Source organism: Ailuropoda melanoleuca, chromosome 16, assembly GCF_002007445.2.
Source record: "Ailuropoda melanoleuca isolate Jingjing chromosome 16, ASM200744v2, whole genome shotgun sequence".
Classification (NCBI taxonomy): Eukaryota; Metazoa; Chordata; class Mammalia; order Carnivora; family Ursidae; genus Ailuropoda; species Ailuropoda melanoleuca.
In genome coordinates, this window is record NC_048233.1 from 55,699,479 (window position 1) to 55,713,175 (window position 13,697).

Below are 13,697 nucleotides of genomic sequence, written 5' to 3' on the forward strand. Positions count from 1 at the left end.
GGAAAACGCAGAAAGTACAAATTTAGTCTAATACTTTACTGTGTCTTTTCCTAGTAAATCTTTAAATCCAGCAAAGAAAATGCTCCTGGTTTGGTGACTTAACTCCTCTCATAAAAGTTTGACATGAGTTGATGGATAGAGTCAGATTCTTCAGAAGAGTCATTTCCACAAAAATTGCAGTGTCACTGAGTAGGTATTGTTTTTTCCAAGCTCCTGAACTTCTTTACTCAGGGAATCTGAGCGCTCATAACAGGAATATTTCTTGTCTATTCTCTTGGAGACACAATTTCAATTTGAGGGTTATCCTTTATATAAACCCTAACCCAATCACAGCTCATTTGCACTATTTTCACAGGTCTGGTTAGATCTCCAATACCAGGCAGGTAGCAGGAAATGACTTTGGCCTAAAGGCATCATGTGAGGATTAAATTTCCAATTTTGAATGGCCTCTGGGCTGGTTCCTCAATCTCTAGCCATATTTTCTTTATCTCTAAAGTTCCTGTCACTGAAGCATGAATTTTTCTAAAAGCACAAAATCCTTAAAGACTTTGACACCTTAGGCTTTCCAAAAGTCATCTTCAAATATTTTGGCTATAAAACTTAAATTTCTGCACTCTTTTGGCAGTGGCCTTCACCAGTATTCATGGGTATATTCTCCCAAGACAGGTGCATGTTCCATAGAAGATCACTTTCCTCATGAGAGAAGACCTCCTTCACAGCTTTTTTCAATGTGTATCTCTAGTCTCTTGTGGTATTTCCTGGGTTGTAGGAGATGGGCCACCTGGACCATTGTATGCTCCTCTCTTTTCAGGTAGAAGATAACCTACCTTTTAGGAATTCAGAATGTTAAAGAGATACTTAAACTTTACCTATTACACCTTTTCTTTTATAGTCTTTTGTTTGTTTGCTTCTGATGACTACCTTATATTTTTAGGGTTATTAAGGCTTTCTGAAGAACTATGTCTTTTTCTATCCCTTTTCAATTTTAATTTCAGTGGCTGATAATCATTTTCTATTTTATGAATACCTGGTGTTTAATTTAACTAATTTTTCATTTTGCTATTGTAAACATTGTTATGTTCAGCATCCTTATAACTATATCCTTAAGATAATATTTTATTAAGATTAATTCCTGGAAATCATGAAGTGAAAGAAAACACTGAATTTTGCAGTTTTTAATATGTGTTCCCAAATGTTTCTCCAGAAATATTAAGCCAAGTTTCACTCTCACCAACCAGATAATAAAGTTCCATTTTCCATGAATTTTTTTTAAACATCTATTTACTTATTTGAGAGAGAGTGCGTGTGTGCACATGAGCATGAGTAGGGGAAGGGGCAGAAGGGGCAGGAGAGAGAGAATCTCCAGCAGACTCCCTGCTGAATGTGGAGCCTAGCTGACTAGAGCCTGGATCCCAGGATCCTGAGGTCCTCAGATCCTGAGATCATGACCTGAGCCGAAATCAACGGTTGGACACTTAACCGACTGAGCCACCCTGGCACCCCTTCCATGAACTCTTAAACACAATGCTTATAATTAAAAAGCTACATCGTATTTTGTTTTTACCTAATTTTATGTTATTATTATTTTATTTTTGATGTTATGAGCAGTGGGAACTTGATGAATGTTCTTACTCTTTTTCAGAGAAAAAAAGAGATGCAACCAAATTTCAGGAAGCTCTGTGACTTATTCCTTCCTTTTTATATGTACTCCAATAAAACAACCAAGTAAAAAAAAATCCTATATGCTCTAATTGTATATAAAAGTTAAAAGCTAATTTATTGCAATAAATAAAGAAGTAGGGGCACCTGGGTGGCACAGCGGTTAAGCATCTGCCTTCGGCTCAGGGCGTGATCCCAGCGTTATGGGATCGAGCCCCACATCAGGCTCCTCCGCTATGAGCCTGCTTCTTCCTCTCCCACTCCCCCTGCTTGTGTTCCCTCTCTCACTGGCTGAATCTATCTCTGTTGAATAAATAAATAAAATCTTAAAAAAGAAAAAGAAAGAAAGAAAGAAAGAAAGAAAGAAAGAAAGAAAGAAAGAAAGAAAGAAGATAAATACTCTATGGTATGCAATTCATTTGAACTTGGTTCAAGTTCAAGTAAGAGCAGTAGCAATAAACCATGGAAGAAATATTTCTTGTTTTGCTTTGTATTTAAATTTTTGCTATCTTTGTTTCAATTTGCACACTGCTATAATTAAGCCCTTGAATTCAGTTATTGTCAACAGGGGCACTAATCCTAAAATTAAAAATGACATTTTGTTAATTATATGCAGGTGGAATTCCATTTATGGTTGGTTACAGTTAACCTGAAGCACCTGAAAGAGGGACTTGGAAAGTGGCAGTGTGTGCAGGTTTGTAAATAACAATATTAATATTATAGCTTTTTTCTTTTATAGTTTTCTGAATAATTACAGACTATTCTGGATTATGATCTGGAAATGAATTGAGAGTGATGGATTGCAAGGTAATGTTGAACATTCAAGGTCTGAAGATCAAAATCTCCTGAGACTGGAGGTACTTAAGAGGGCATTATAAAAAGTAATAGCATAAAAACTGGTAAAGTGAAAGGTAAAATATTAAGCTTTCAAAGGCAGATCGCAAGACAATGCAGAATCGGGCTATCTCTTGCCAGGTTTGTCTGTCGTGTGAGAAATCCTAAGAGGAAACATGCATAGCCTGCAGTGTCAAAAGGGAAAGATTCAGTGCTTAAAATTTAGTGACTAGTGTTGCCTCTTCGAAATGATTTTTTTTTTCTTTGTAACTCTAAAAATGTTTTCTCTCTTTCTTGGAAGTTGCCCAGGCAAATTTCTGAATCTGTATTTTTTACGTATTTCCTAGTCGTAGGCACCCGTTAGTTTAGCTCTTTGTCTGATGTAACCATCAGGTAGAAATTACACCCCAAACTGGAAGACTAAATATCGGAGGAGCAGAGCTGAGATTTGAGCAAAAGTTTATGGGATTTCAAAGTCTACCATCATTTTGTTAAGTCATAAAGGCAAATACCCAAGAACTTGCTCTAATTTTTTTAAAGTTTCTATTTCAGACCTTAAATAGTTCATGTCAAAATGAGAACGATAAACCTATCAATACCAGAAACATATTATTGCCAAAAAGGTGTCCTACTCTTGAAGATAGTTACTTGTGAGGAGGTAGGAGCATATACCCAAACAAATTCTTCAGTTGTCATCGAAATAAAGTCCAAGCGTGATTTTTAACCTGCTTTCTTCTGTTACTACCTACCTCAGGCTGTACTTCCATACATGCCGTAAACAAGCCATGATTTCACGGATGTTTTCTCTTTCCGACGGCTAAAACACTCATCTCTCTGACCACCAGACATGTTCTACCCACTCTTGGTGTGGTTGACTTCTACTTATCTTCCTCTTTCTCTTAAATTTTAGTTGTTGTTGTTACTTATTACCCTGGCCTCTACTCCTGTCTAGTTTTATCAGAGAATGTTTAGATTACACTATAAGCTTTATTGTTGGCTTTTTTCCACTTGAGGCTTTTACCTTTATTATCAATCCTCAAGGGTTAAGCCAGAGAATAATTTCTTGGGTTAGAGATGGGGCAGCTGAGGGAGGCTTCAAAGATTGAACTGGACTTTTTCATAGACATGTTGGACCATGTTATTCTGGTAGGGAAAGCCTTGATGGAGCAAACTGACTTTGGGTTGGGCATCACCACCTCCCCCAAAAGCCTTAGGAGCACACATGAACTAAACTTCAAATCATTTCAATCTCTGAAATTGGATGAAGATGATCTTGCATTCAAAGTGTTAATAGAAGCAGACAAATTCTATTGACAGGATAATAGTATCATCTTAGGTCTCAAGTTCTACAAACACTTACTACAAATATAATGGCTTGCATGAAGTAAAACATATCCATGCAGATGAGAAGATAATACTGCCTGAATGAAAACTACCATGAAGGAAAAGGAATATTTGACCCATAGGGGTTACTGATAGCGGAATTATCCATTACAGAGTTGTACATGTTGATCAGTGCCTGCTTGAAATAATAGCTTTATTGGACCACCGTTGAATTGGTGAGATGCTATTTTAGTTAGGAAAGGTGACTTTTGATACCAGAATGAAGTGAGTAAGCCAGTTAAATATATGGAAGTAGAACATTCTAAATCCTAGAATTTAGATATGTAAGACCCTTACATAGAAAACAAAAGGGGCGGGGGTCTCTTGAAAGAAAGTTAGTGTGGCTGCATCAGAGTGAATGAGGACACTTCATAGACATAGTCAGGGGTCAGGTCATGCAAGGCTTTGTAGAACGCAGTAAGGGTACTGGGTTTCTTCTCAATGTGATGGGAATCTTATGAAGGCATAGAACATGATTTGTCTTGTGTTTATATACAGAGAAAGACTATAAAGCTAGGATTCCTCAACCTAAGAAGCATTGATATTTTGAGCCAGGTAACTTTTTGTTGTAGAGGGCTGTCCTTCACACTGTACGGTGGTTAGCAGCATCCCTGGCCTTTACCCAGTGGATACTGGCAGGACCCTGTAAGTTCTAACAACCAAAACTGTCCACAGACTTTGTCAAATGTCCTTGACAAGAAGGAGGGCACAATCACTCCCAGGTCGGATACACCGCTACAGAGACAAAAAATGGAGGTAAGAAGATGTGTGCGAAGGCTATTTAAGTTGTGTCAGTAAGATGTTCGGCCTGATCTTAAAGAGTAGTGGTAAGCATAATGAAAGTGGTTGGACTGAGATGTATTCTGAGGATAGAGGGGACAGGTCTATGCTATTGAATGTGGAACAGGAGAAAGAGAAAAGCTTTGGAGTGGAATTCAAGATCTTACATTTTTATTTTGCTATGGAGTACTTTGTCAGTTCGATGTAGACTTTTCTCAGAATATTATTCAATAAATATATATTTTAAAAAGAAAATCAAATATATTAAAATGAAGTTGCAATATTGCAATTTATAAGAAATACACATTTCATTCAGATGACCAAAATATCTTTCTCATGTATATTTGGTTTCCCTCCATGGCTCCTGGCTCACAGCTCCTAAAACCTTGAAATTTCCTAAGTGATAAAAGCAATGGGAATGTCTTTTGTTATAATATTTGAACCTGAGCTCAGTTCTTGAAATCTGATTCTAGGCCATAAAGGTAAAATGAATGTCTCATTATCCATATGTCCCTGTCCACACAACTGGTGGATTAATGTTAATTAGGTGACTTTTGGAAAGCATCTAAGGATGGAGGCTGGCTACCAGAAGACACCCCCTGATTTCCTGCGAGAGGAGAGGAGTTGGCAGTTAAATCAATCACCAGTTGCAAATTATTTAACAAATCATACCTATGCAATGAAGCCTCCAAAAAACCCAAAACAATTGGATTCAGAGAGCTTCCAGGTTGGCAAACATGTGAACATTAAGTGAGAGTGGCTCAGAGAGACGATGGAAGCTCTGTACCCTTTCCCCATACCGTGCTTGCCCTATGCCATCTCTTCCATCTGGCTGTGCTTGCATTATACCCTTTTACAATCAACAGGTGACCTAGTAAGAAAGATGTTTCTCTGAGTTTCCACTCCAGCAAATTAATTGAATCCAAGATTCAGAGGTACAGGTACAGGTAACAAAAACCTGGACTTGGCATTCTGAGTTGAAGGGGATTGTAGGACCCTCCAATTTGCTGCTGGTTGGTCAGATATATAGGTAACAAACATGTGACTGGCATGTGAGTCTTATGAAACTTAAAACCTGTGGAGTGTGATGCTATCCCAGGTAGATAGTGTCTAAATTGAATTGAATTTTCAGATACCCTGCCTGTTTACTGTTTGCTTCTTATTGACGTGGGGAACACCCCTCTTCTTACACAGTGGAATTAGGTCCAAGAACCTAACATACCAGGAGAACATGAATAGAAATTTTATCAGAAATCAAACTATGTTCCTATAATTTCTACACTCTTTCATGCTCTGGCCATAAAAACTATTTCATAGGTTTTATTGTCACTGTTTTTCTCAGACATGGTTTATTTTTTTACACTCACATTTTTAACTAAAGCATTGAATTCATAGCCCTTCAATTGAGAAAATATGAATCTCTGAGAGCACAGATTTTAATCACTAAGTCATTCTTAGTGATTAAAGTTTCTTCTTGCTATAAAACAGTAAAAATTGACTTCATTCTTTTCAGACTTTTAAACGACAACCAGAAAGAACTTGAGGCTGTGATATACTAAAAAATGCAATATTCTTTGTTACCTTAAGCTTTCAGCAATTCTCACCAATCTGTAAGTAACAGTGAATGTTGAATCCAAGGAAAATTTCAACTTAAGCTACTCTGCTCCACTGTCAAGTGATTGCCTATTAGGAGGAAAATCATGCAGACGTTGGTATAGGAATTTAAATTAAACTTCCTGATGATTGTTGCAATTTAGAAGCAACACCTGCTGCCCTTTTGAAATGCTTTGCATCCTTTCTTGGGTCTGTGGGCCCTGTTCAATGAGCCAGAGACAGATGCTTCTATCAGCCCCAAAGCTCCTTTTCTATTTCCTCATTTGATTCTCCCCTTGAACTAAGACCAAACTTAATTCTTGTGTTGGGGCTAAGGTTTGAAAACTTTATCAGTGAAGTTAGAGTGGATATTCTGGATTGGTGAACTCATCAGATAGGGCTGTGTCTTAGAAGCATAAGTCCTGCTCTTTCACTTTAGCAATTTTCTCTGTTGAAGATGAATCCAATAATCCTCTCTGATAAAATGAAATGTTCAAATGATTTATAAACCATCCAGTGCTAAGTAAGTAATAAATATGATTATTGCTTGATAGGAGAACTTGATCACAGATAATCGTTTTGTCTGGGCAATAGGAAATGCTTACAAAAACAGAATCTGAATTAAAACTGTCCTGGGGGTTGCCTGGGTGGCTCAGTCAGTTGAGCCTCTGCCGTTGGCTAGGGTCATGATCCCAGCGTCCTGCGATCGAGCCCTGCATCGGTCCCTGCTCAGCGGAGAGCCTCTGCCCCTCTCCCTGCTTGTGTGCTCCCTCTGTCAAATAAAATAAACAAAATCTGAAAAAAAAAAACAACGAAAAACAAAAACAAAAAAACTGTCCTGGTTTTGGGTCCTCCAGAAGATCTTGAATAAACTACCTTGCCAATTAAAATAAATTATTTTTGTGTTCAGAATGTGGATGCCTCTATTATATGATAGATGAGGGTAAAAATAATGTAAAAACAGCAGAGTGCTTAGCACATTGGAAAATCCTATTAGTAATCACATTATTAATTAACTTAATAAAAGTTATTTCTCCAATCTTATTAAAACTTAAAACATTATATTAGAATTTATTATTAAATTTTGAATTCACTTAAATTTTCTTAATTCATGAGCATTCTCTTAAAAAGGTTGTTAAGCCACTTAAACATTAAATTCCCCCTTGTCTTTCTTGACCAAATTACCCTTCCATCCAAGATTCCTTTCTCAAAGGAAATTCAGACAAGGAAACTTAATTGACCTCAGTGGATGCTATTTTCACCCTAGGAATAATTTCAGTCAGTACACAAGACAGATGGTTTTCATGTTTGTTGCTGTTGCTGTTTGTTTTGTACAGCTCAATCAGAGAAGAGCTCATTTCCTGAATATTAGATTCACCTTGTTAAAAATCTGTTTGCAAATCTTTGACAGTATTAAAGGTCGTTAACATTACTAATTGTAAGACATCACAGGAATGGATATGATCAAGAGGAATGATGCTTCAAATCAGCTTTCAAAAAAAAAAATCGAAGAGGATAGGAGCTATTTCCCCCACTTTTAGTTAGCAGAAACAGACACACACACAAGCACACACACTCACACGTATATTTAGTTCTATACTTACAATGTTTATTAACAGACACACAGAGCATGCTGTAAAGGAATGGGTTCTTCAGCAGAATGTAGTGTGGTAAACTTGCATTTGTAATTGAAAGGTGTCTGCTATGGTGTGTCATGTATTAAATGTTGTGCAATTGGTTTGGGGAAAGTATTGAACTCACTCATACACTCATGTAATGCTAGGAAGAAATTATATTTTCTGAGCAATATTATGAGCCCAATATATTCTTGTTCACTGAGACAAAACTTCTAGTGAAGTCTTAAGTCAGTTGGAGAGTTATTACAAATTTCCCAGCAAGGGTATGTGGAGAAATGAGGCTCCTCAAGTGAAATGCAGTAATACTTATGACCATTAAGTTTAAATCATTATTTACTTTATTTCTATGAATTTAGCGGTTATTATTTTGTGAAAAAATGGAATAAATTTATTAATGTTCTCTCTTAAAGGCAAAGAATTAACATGTATTAAACAACTACTATGTGCATTTAACATAGGAATTTTCTTTCAATCTTCCAAATAGACAGGTATTGCTAGGTGGAACTCACTGAATGAATGAGTTGTTCAAGATCAAATAGAGCAATTTGTAGAATCATGGTTTATATATTTATTCATTTTTCCAGCTTTATTGGAGTATAATTGACAAATAAAATTGTATATATTTAAAGTATACAATGTGATAATTTGGTATATGTATACATTGTGATATGATTACCAAAATCAAGTTAATTAACATGTCTACCAACTCACATAGCTCTATTTCTCCCTCACTTTGGTGAAAATGCTAAAGACCTGCTCTCAGCAAATTTCAGGTATAAAATACAGTATTACTGGAGTGCCTAGCTGGCTCAGGTGGTAGAGCATGTAACTCTTGATCTTGGGGTTGTGAGTTTGAGCCCCACGTTGGGGGTAGAGATTACTTAAAAATAAAATATTTAAGAAATACAGTATTACTTATTACTATGAGGTATTAAATCCTCAGAACTTATTCATCCTATCACTAGAAGTTATACCGTTTGACCAACATGTCCTCAATTCCCCTATACTCAAACCACAGGCAATAACCATTCTATTTGTATGAGTTTTTTTTATGTTTATTTAGGTTATTTCTGTATCTTGGTTATTGTGAATAATGCTGCAGTGAACATTAATGTCCAAATATCTATCCAACATATTTACCCAGAGGTGAGATTGCTGGATTTTTGGTAATTCTAGTTTTAATTTCTCAAGGGATACTGTTTTCTATAATGGTTGCACCAATTTACCTTCCTGGTAACAAAGTGCAAGCGTTCCCTTTTCTCAACATCCTCACCAACATTTGTCCTAAAAGGTATTAGGTAATTTTGATTTGCAATTCCCTGATAATTATTGGTGTTGAGCACCTTTTCATATACTGTTGGCTATTTGTCTATCTTCTTAGGAGAAAACTCTATTCATTTCACTTCCTGATGTTTAAATTGGGTTATTCGTTTTTTGTTATGGAGCCATATGAGTTCTTACATATTTAAGATATTAACTCCTTATCAGATATGAGGTTTATAAATATTTTCTCCCAGTATTTTGTTATTGATTGTCTGTCTGGATGATATATCTTATTGAAAGTAGGGTATTGAAGTCTCTTATTACTATTGCATTGCTATCTCTTTCCTCTTCACTTCTGTTCATATTTGCTTAATAAATGTGGTATCCCAATGTTGGGTGCATATATATTTATAATTGTATCATCTTAACGAATTGACTCTTTTATCATTGTATAAATGCTTTGTCTCTTGCTACGATTATTGAGTTACAGTCTATTTTGTCTGATCTTAAACTATAGCTACCTCTGTTCTTTTTGTTGTTTTCATTTATATGGAATATCTTCTCTCATCCCTTCATTTTCATCCAATGTGTGTTCTTAAAGCTGAAGTGAATCTCTTACAGGTGGCATATGATTGCATCTTTTTAAAAATCCATTTAGCCACTATTATGTTATTTGGTAGGATAATTTAATCAGTTACATTAAAAGTAATTATCGATAGGTAAGGACTTACTCTTACCATCTTACTAATTATTTTCTGGATAATTTGAGTTATATTGTTCCTTTCTTCTTCTCTTACTGTCTTCCTTTGTAATTTGATGATTTTCTCTAGTAGTATGCTTTGACCCCTCTCTCTTTATCGTTTGTGTATCTACTATAAGTTTTTGCCTTGCAGTTACCATGCAGCTTGAATAAAACTTCTTGCAGTTATAAGAATCTATTTTAAGCTTAGAGCTTAACTTTGATCACATGTAAAAACTCTATCCTTTCCTCTCCTCACTTTTTATCCTTTTGTTATCATAGTTTACATGTTTATACTGTGTATTCATTAACAAGTTATTGTAGCTATTACTAGTTTTAATACTTCTGTCTTTTAATCCATCCTGGAGTTAAGTATTTAACACATCACCACAGTTATCACAGTATTCTGAATTTGATTCTATATATATCTTTGCTAGTGAATTTTATACTTTCATACATTTTCATGTCCCTAATTAGTGTCCATTCATTTCAACTTGAAGAATGCCTTTCAGTATTTTGTAAGGCAGGTCTAATTGTTTGTCTGGGAAAGCCTTTATCTGTCCTTCGTTTTAAGCATTCTTGACTAGCAGATTTTTTCTTTCAGCACTTCGAATGTATCATTTCACTCTCTTGTGGTATGTAAGGTTTCCTCTGAGAAATCTGCTAGTAGCCTTATAGGATAACCCTCGTAAGAGATTGATTTCTTTTTTCTTGCTGCTTTCAAAATTCTATTTTGATTTTTGATAGTTTTATTAATATGTGTCCTAGCAAAGTTCTCCTTGGGCTGTATTTGTATGGGGACTTATGAACATCAGGTACACACACACAGACACAGCAGGAAGCAAGTGCTTAAAAACAACAGAGTAAAAATAATTTATAGCTATCATAATCATACACACATACACACACACATACACACACACACACACACACATAAATTCTCTCAATTTTAAGAGAAGTCAGGTTCTGTCTTTCATTGTCTCCTGATCTGTACATATTTGTTTGTAGACTACTGGTTTTAATCTTTATTTCAGGGAAGATCATTACCAAAATCATTTAGAAATTCTGAAGCATTGTCTAAAGGGCCATATTTTCCTCTCCGTTTCCTTGGGAATTTCTTGTGTTTTGTTTCCACAGACCCAAAGCAGCTTTATATGCCAGTCTTGCTTGCCTCCATCTTTGGCCACCCTCCTGAGGGATGGTCTGCACGAAGAGTCTCTGCTTTGAACCTCCATCCTGGCTTTGCAGATGTCTTGTTTGTGCAAGCAGACTCTATTTCTTCTTTATTTTTAACTCCATCCTTTCTTCTGACTCTTTTCTCTCAGCATGAGAATATATTTGCGTTGCATTTTTTCCTCAGGTTAAAATAAGCAAACCTTCCCGTGAACTTATGTCTAGTTCATTCACTTCCAAGTCAAGCTCCTGAGTTCCAGGATTATCTAGATATATAAAAATATATGTATCTACCACACATAATTCACCCTTAATTCACTTCAGATGAGCTTCTACTAGTATTTTCAGTGTGAAATTTCTTATTAATAATATCATTAAACTTCTAATTGCTAACCTCATTGGATGCTTGTGCCTTTTTCTCAAATTCTAATCCATCTGACACTACTGAGCAGCCTCCACTTCGAGGCACTTTGTGAAAAGTCACACATTATGAATTAGCCTTTTACTGAAGGGGAAATAATACGTAACGACAGTGTATAGGCTCATTGCTGTAGGATTTGTTCCTGAGAATATCTCCTTGGCATTGAATTATTAGTTGTCTTTGGCACTGCTGACTAACGTATTCATGAGATGCATTCTTCCTCATCATATTTCTATTGCTTTTGGGTCCTGAAGTCCTAGGTTAGGTTCAGACCTAGGTATCTCTACTTTTCCCTCCCAAATGATTCCACAGATTTAACATGAATCCTAGCTACAAATGTCTCCTTCATCCTTTAAATACATCTTCTCATTTGCCTGGATTAGAGCATTGCAAAGTGAAGTACAATCACCAATTGTGTCTCTTTTTGATATTCCCACAGAGAAGTGCCCAGGTCTTTTTTGTCTCATCAGTTTCTCTAGAAATAACAAGGAGACAACAGTAGTCTGTATAAGATCAAAAGCAGCAGCAATAACAGTAACTATAAATAGGTGAGGTAACACAGTTTTCTAAATTCTTAAAACAGTGTAGTCGATGATTTCCTCAGATCAAGAAACTAAGTTTCCTTTTTTTCTGGATGCCCTTGTAAAGTAAATTGTATGGAGGCAACTGTCATTTTTTTCATGCAAACTGTCACTTAAAAATATTTTTGTCTCCAAGAAGGAGATCCTGCCATTTGCAACAGCATGGGTGGAACTGGAGATACATTATGCTAACTAAAATAAACCAGAAGCTGGGATGGGTAGATGCCCAAAGGGTACAAAGATGCAGCTATGTAGAATGAAAAAAGTACAGAGATTTAAGGTATAGTCTATAATACTGATAACTACAGTCAATAATACTGTACTGAATACCAGTAATTTGCTAAGAGAATAGCTTTCAGATGCTCTCACCACACATACACAGAAAAAATAACTATGTGAGAAAATGACTATGTTAATTAGCTTGATGTAGAAATCATTTCACTATGTATATGTATATCAAATCATAATGCTCATATATAATTAAAAAACAAATTTTGTCTCTGGATTAACCCATTTCACCAGGCAATACAGTCTACCCAGTTTGTTCTCTATAGGCAATGTTTCTCTTTATATATAATTTTGGTGCATCTGATTCTTCATTCAAAGATACAATTCAATGACAAGTAGGAAATGATGGTAGAACACAAAGTTAACTTTTTAATTAATTAGGATATGTAAGATGGCATTTACATGTCCTCTATTGCTTTTATTTTATTTTATTTATTTTAGTGAACAAAAGCACTTGTGTGTGTATATGTGTATATGGATGCAAATTTGTGTGTCTACACATTTGCTTTAAATTATTCATGAGCAATCCTTATCCAAAGGTTATTTTCCAAACTTGATTTTGGTTATTTTCATCATTAAATTCTATGTCCTTTGGACAAGCTCAAGACTAAATCTTCATAGCTTGACTCAAAATAATACCCTCTTTCTCCTGCATTTTTTTCTCCTTCTTCTGCCCTCCTTCCCTCATCTCATTCCTCTTGTCCATCCCTCCCACTTTGCCAGCTCCAGGCCACAAGTTACAATGGGAGTTTTGCTAATATAACTGTTTCACAGAGAGAAAGAAGTTAGGGGGAAATTCAGAAATTTTGGGTAGCAGACATTCCAATTTGAAAATCTGAATACATTTTTATGTAAAAATACTATCTGATATGTAATGACTAATTTGATTTCTTAGGCTGGCCTAGGAAGCTAGCCATATCTTCTGCAGTTGCTCCTATGGCATAATAGCTTATGAACTCCCAATAACTATTAACCTTTTGGATTTTCTCCTGTGAATCAGCACATACTGTTTCTTTATACAGAATTCCAAACTTCTTGCTCCTAGCAACACCGGCTTCCTCTCATTTTTCAAGACTCTTCAATACCATTTTTACTTTGTTGCTTGACTCTTGCTTACAATATATATTTACTGGCTTTGAAATGTGTCCAAACAGAACAAAGTTGGCTTCAGTGTATGACTTTCAATCTCTCTAGAAAGCACAGCACTTATTCAATTTGTTAACTTAAGAAAAACAACTGAGAGGTGAATTTATTTGTGAGAGGGTCCATATATTCATGAAGATACATTCGTTCTTGAAAGGTTATTTTCTGCAAAGTAAGATACAGTGTTACTTCCTGTGTTCAGC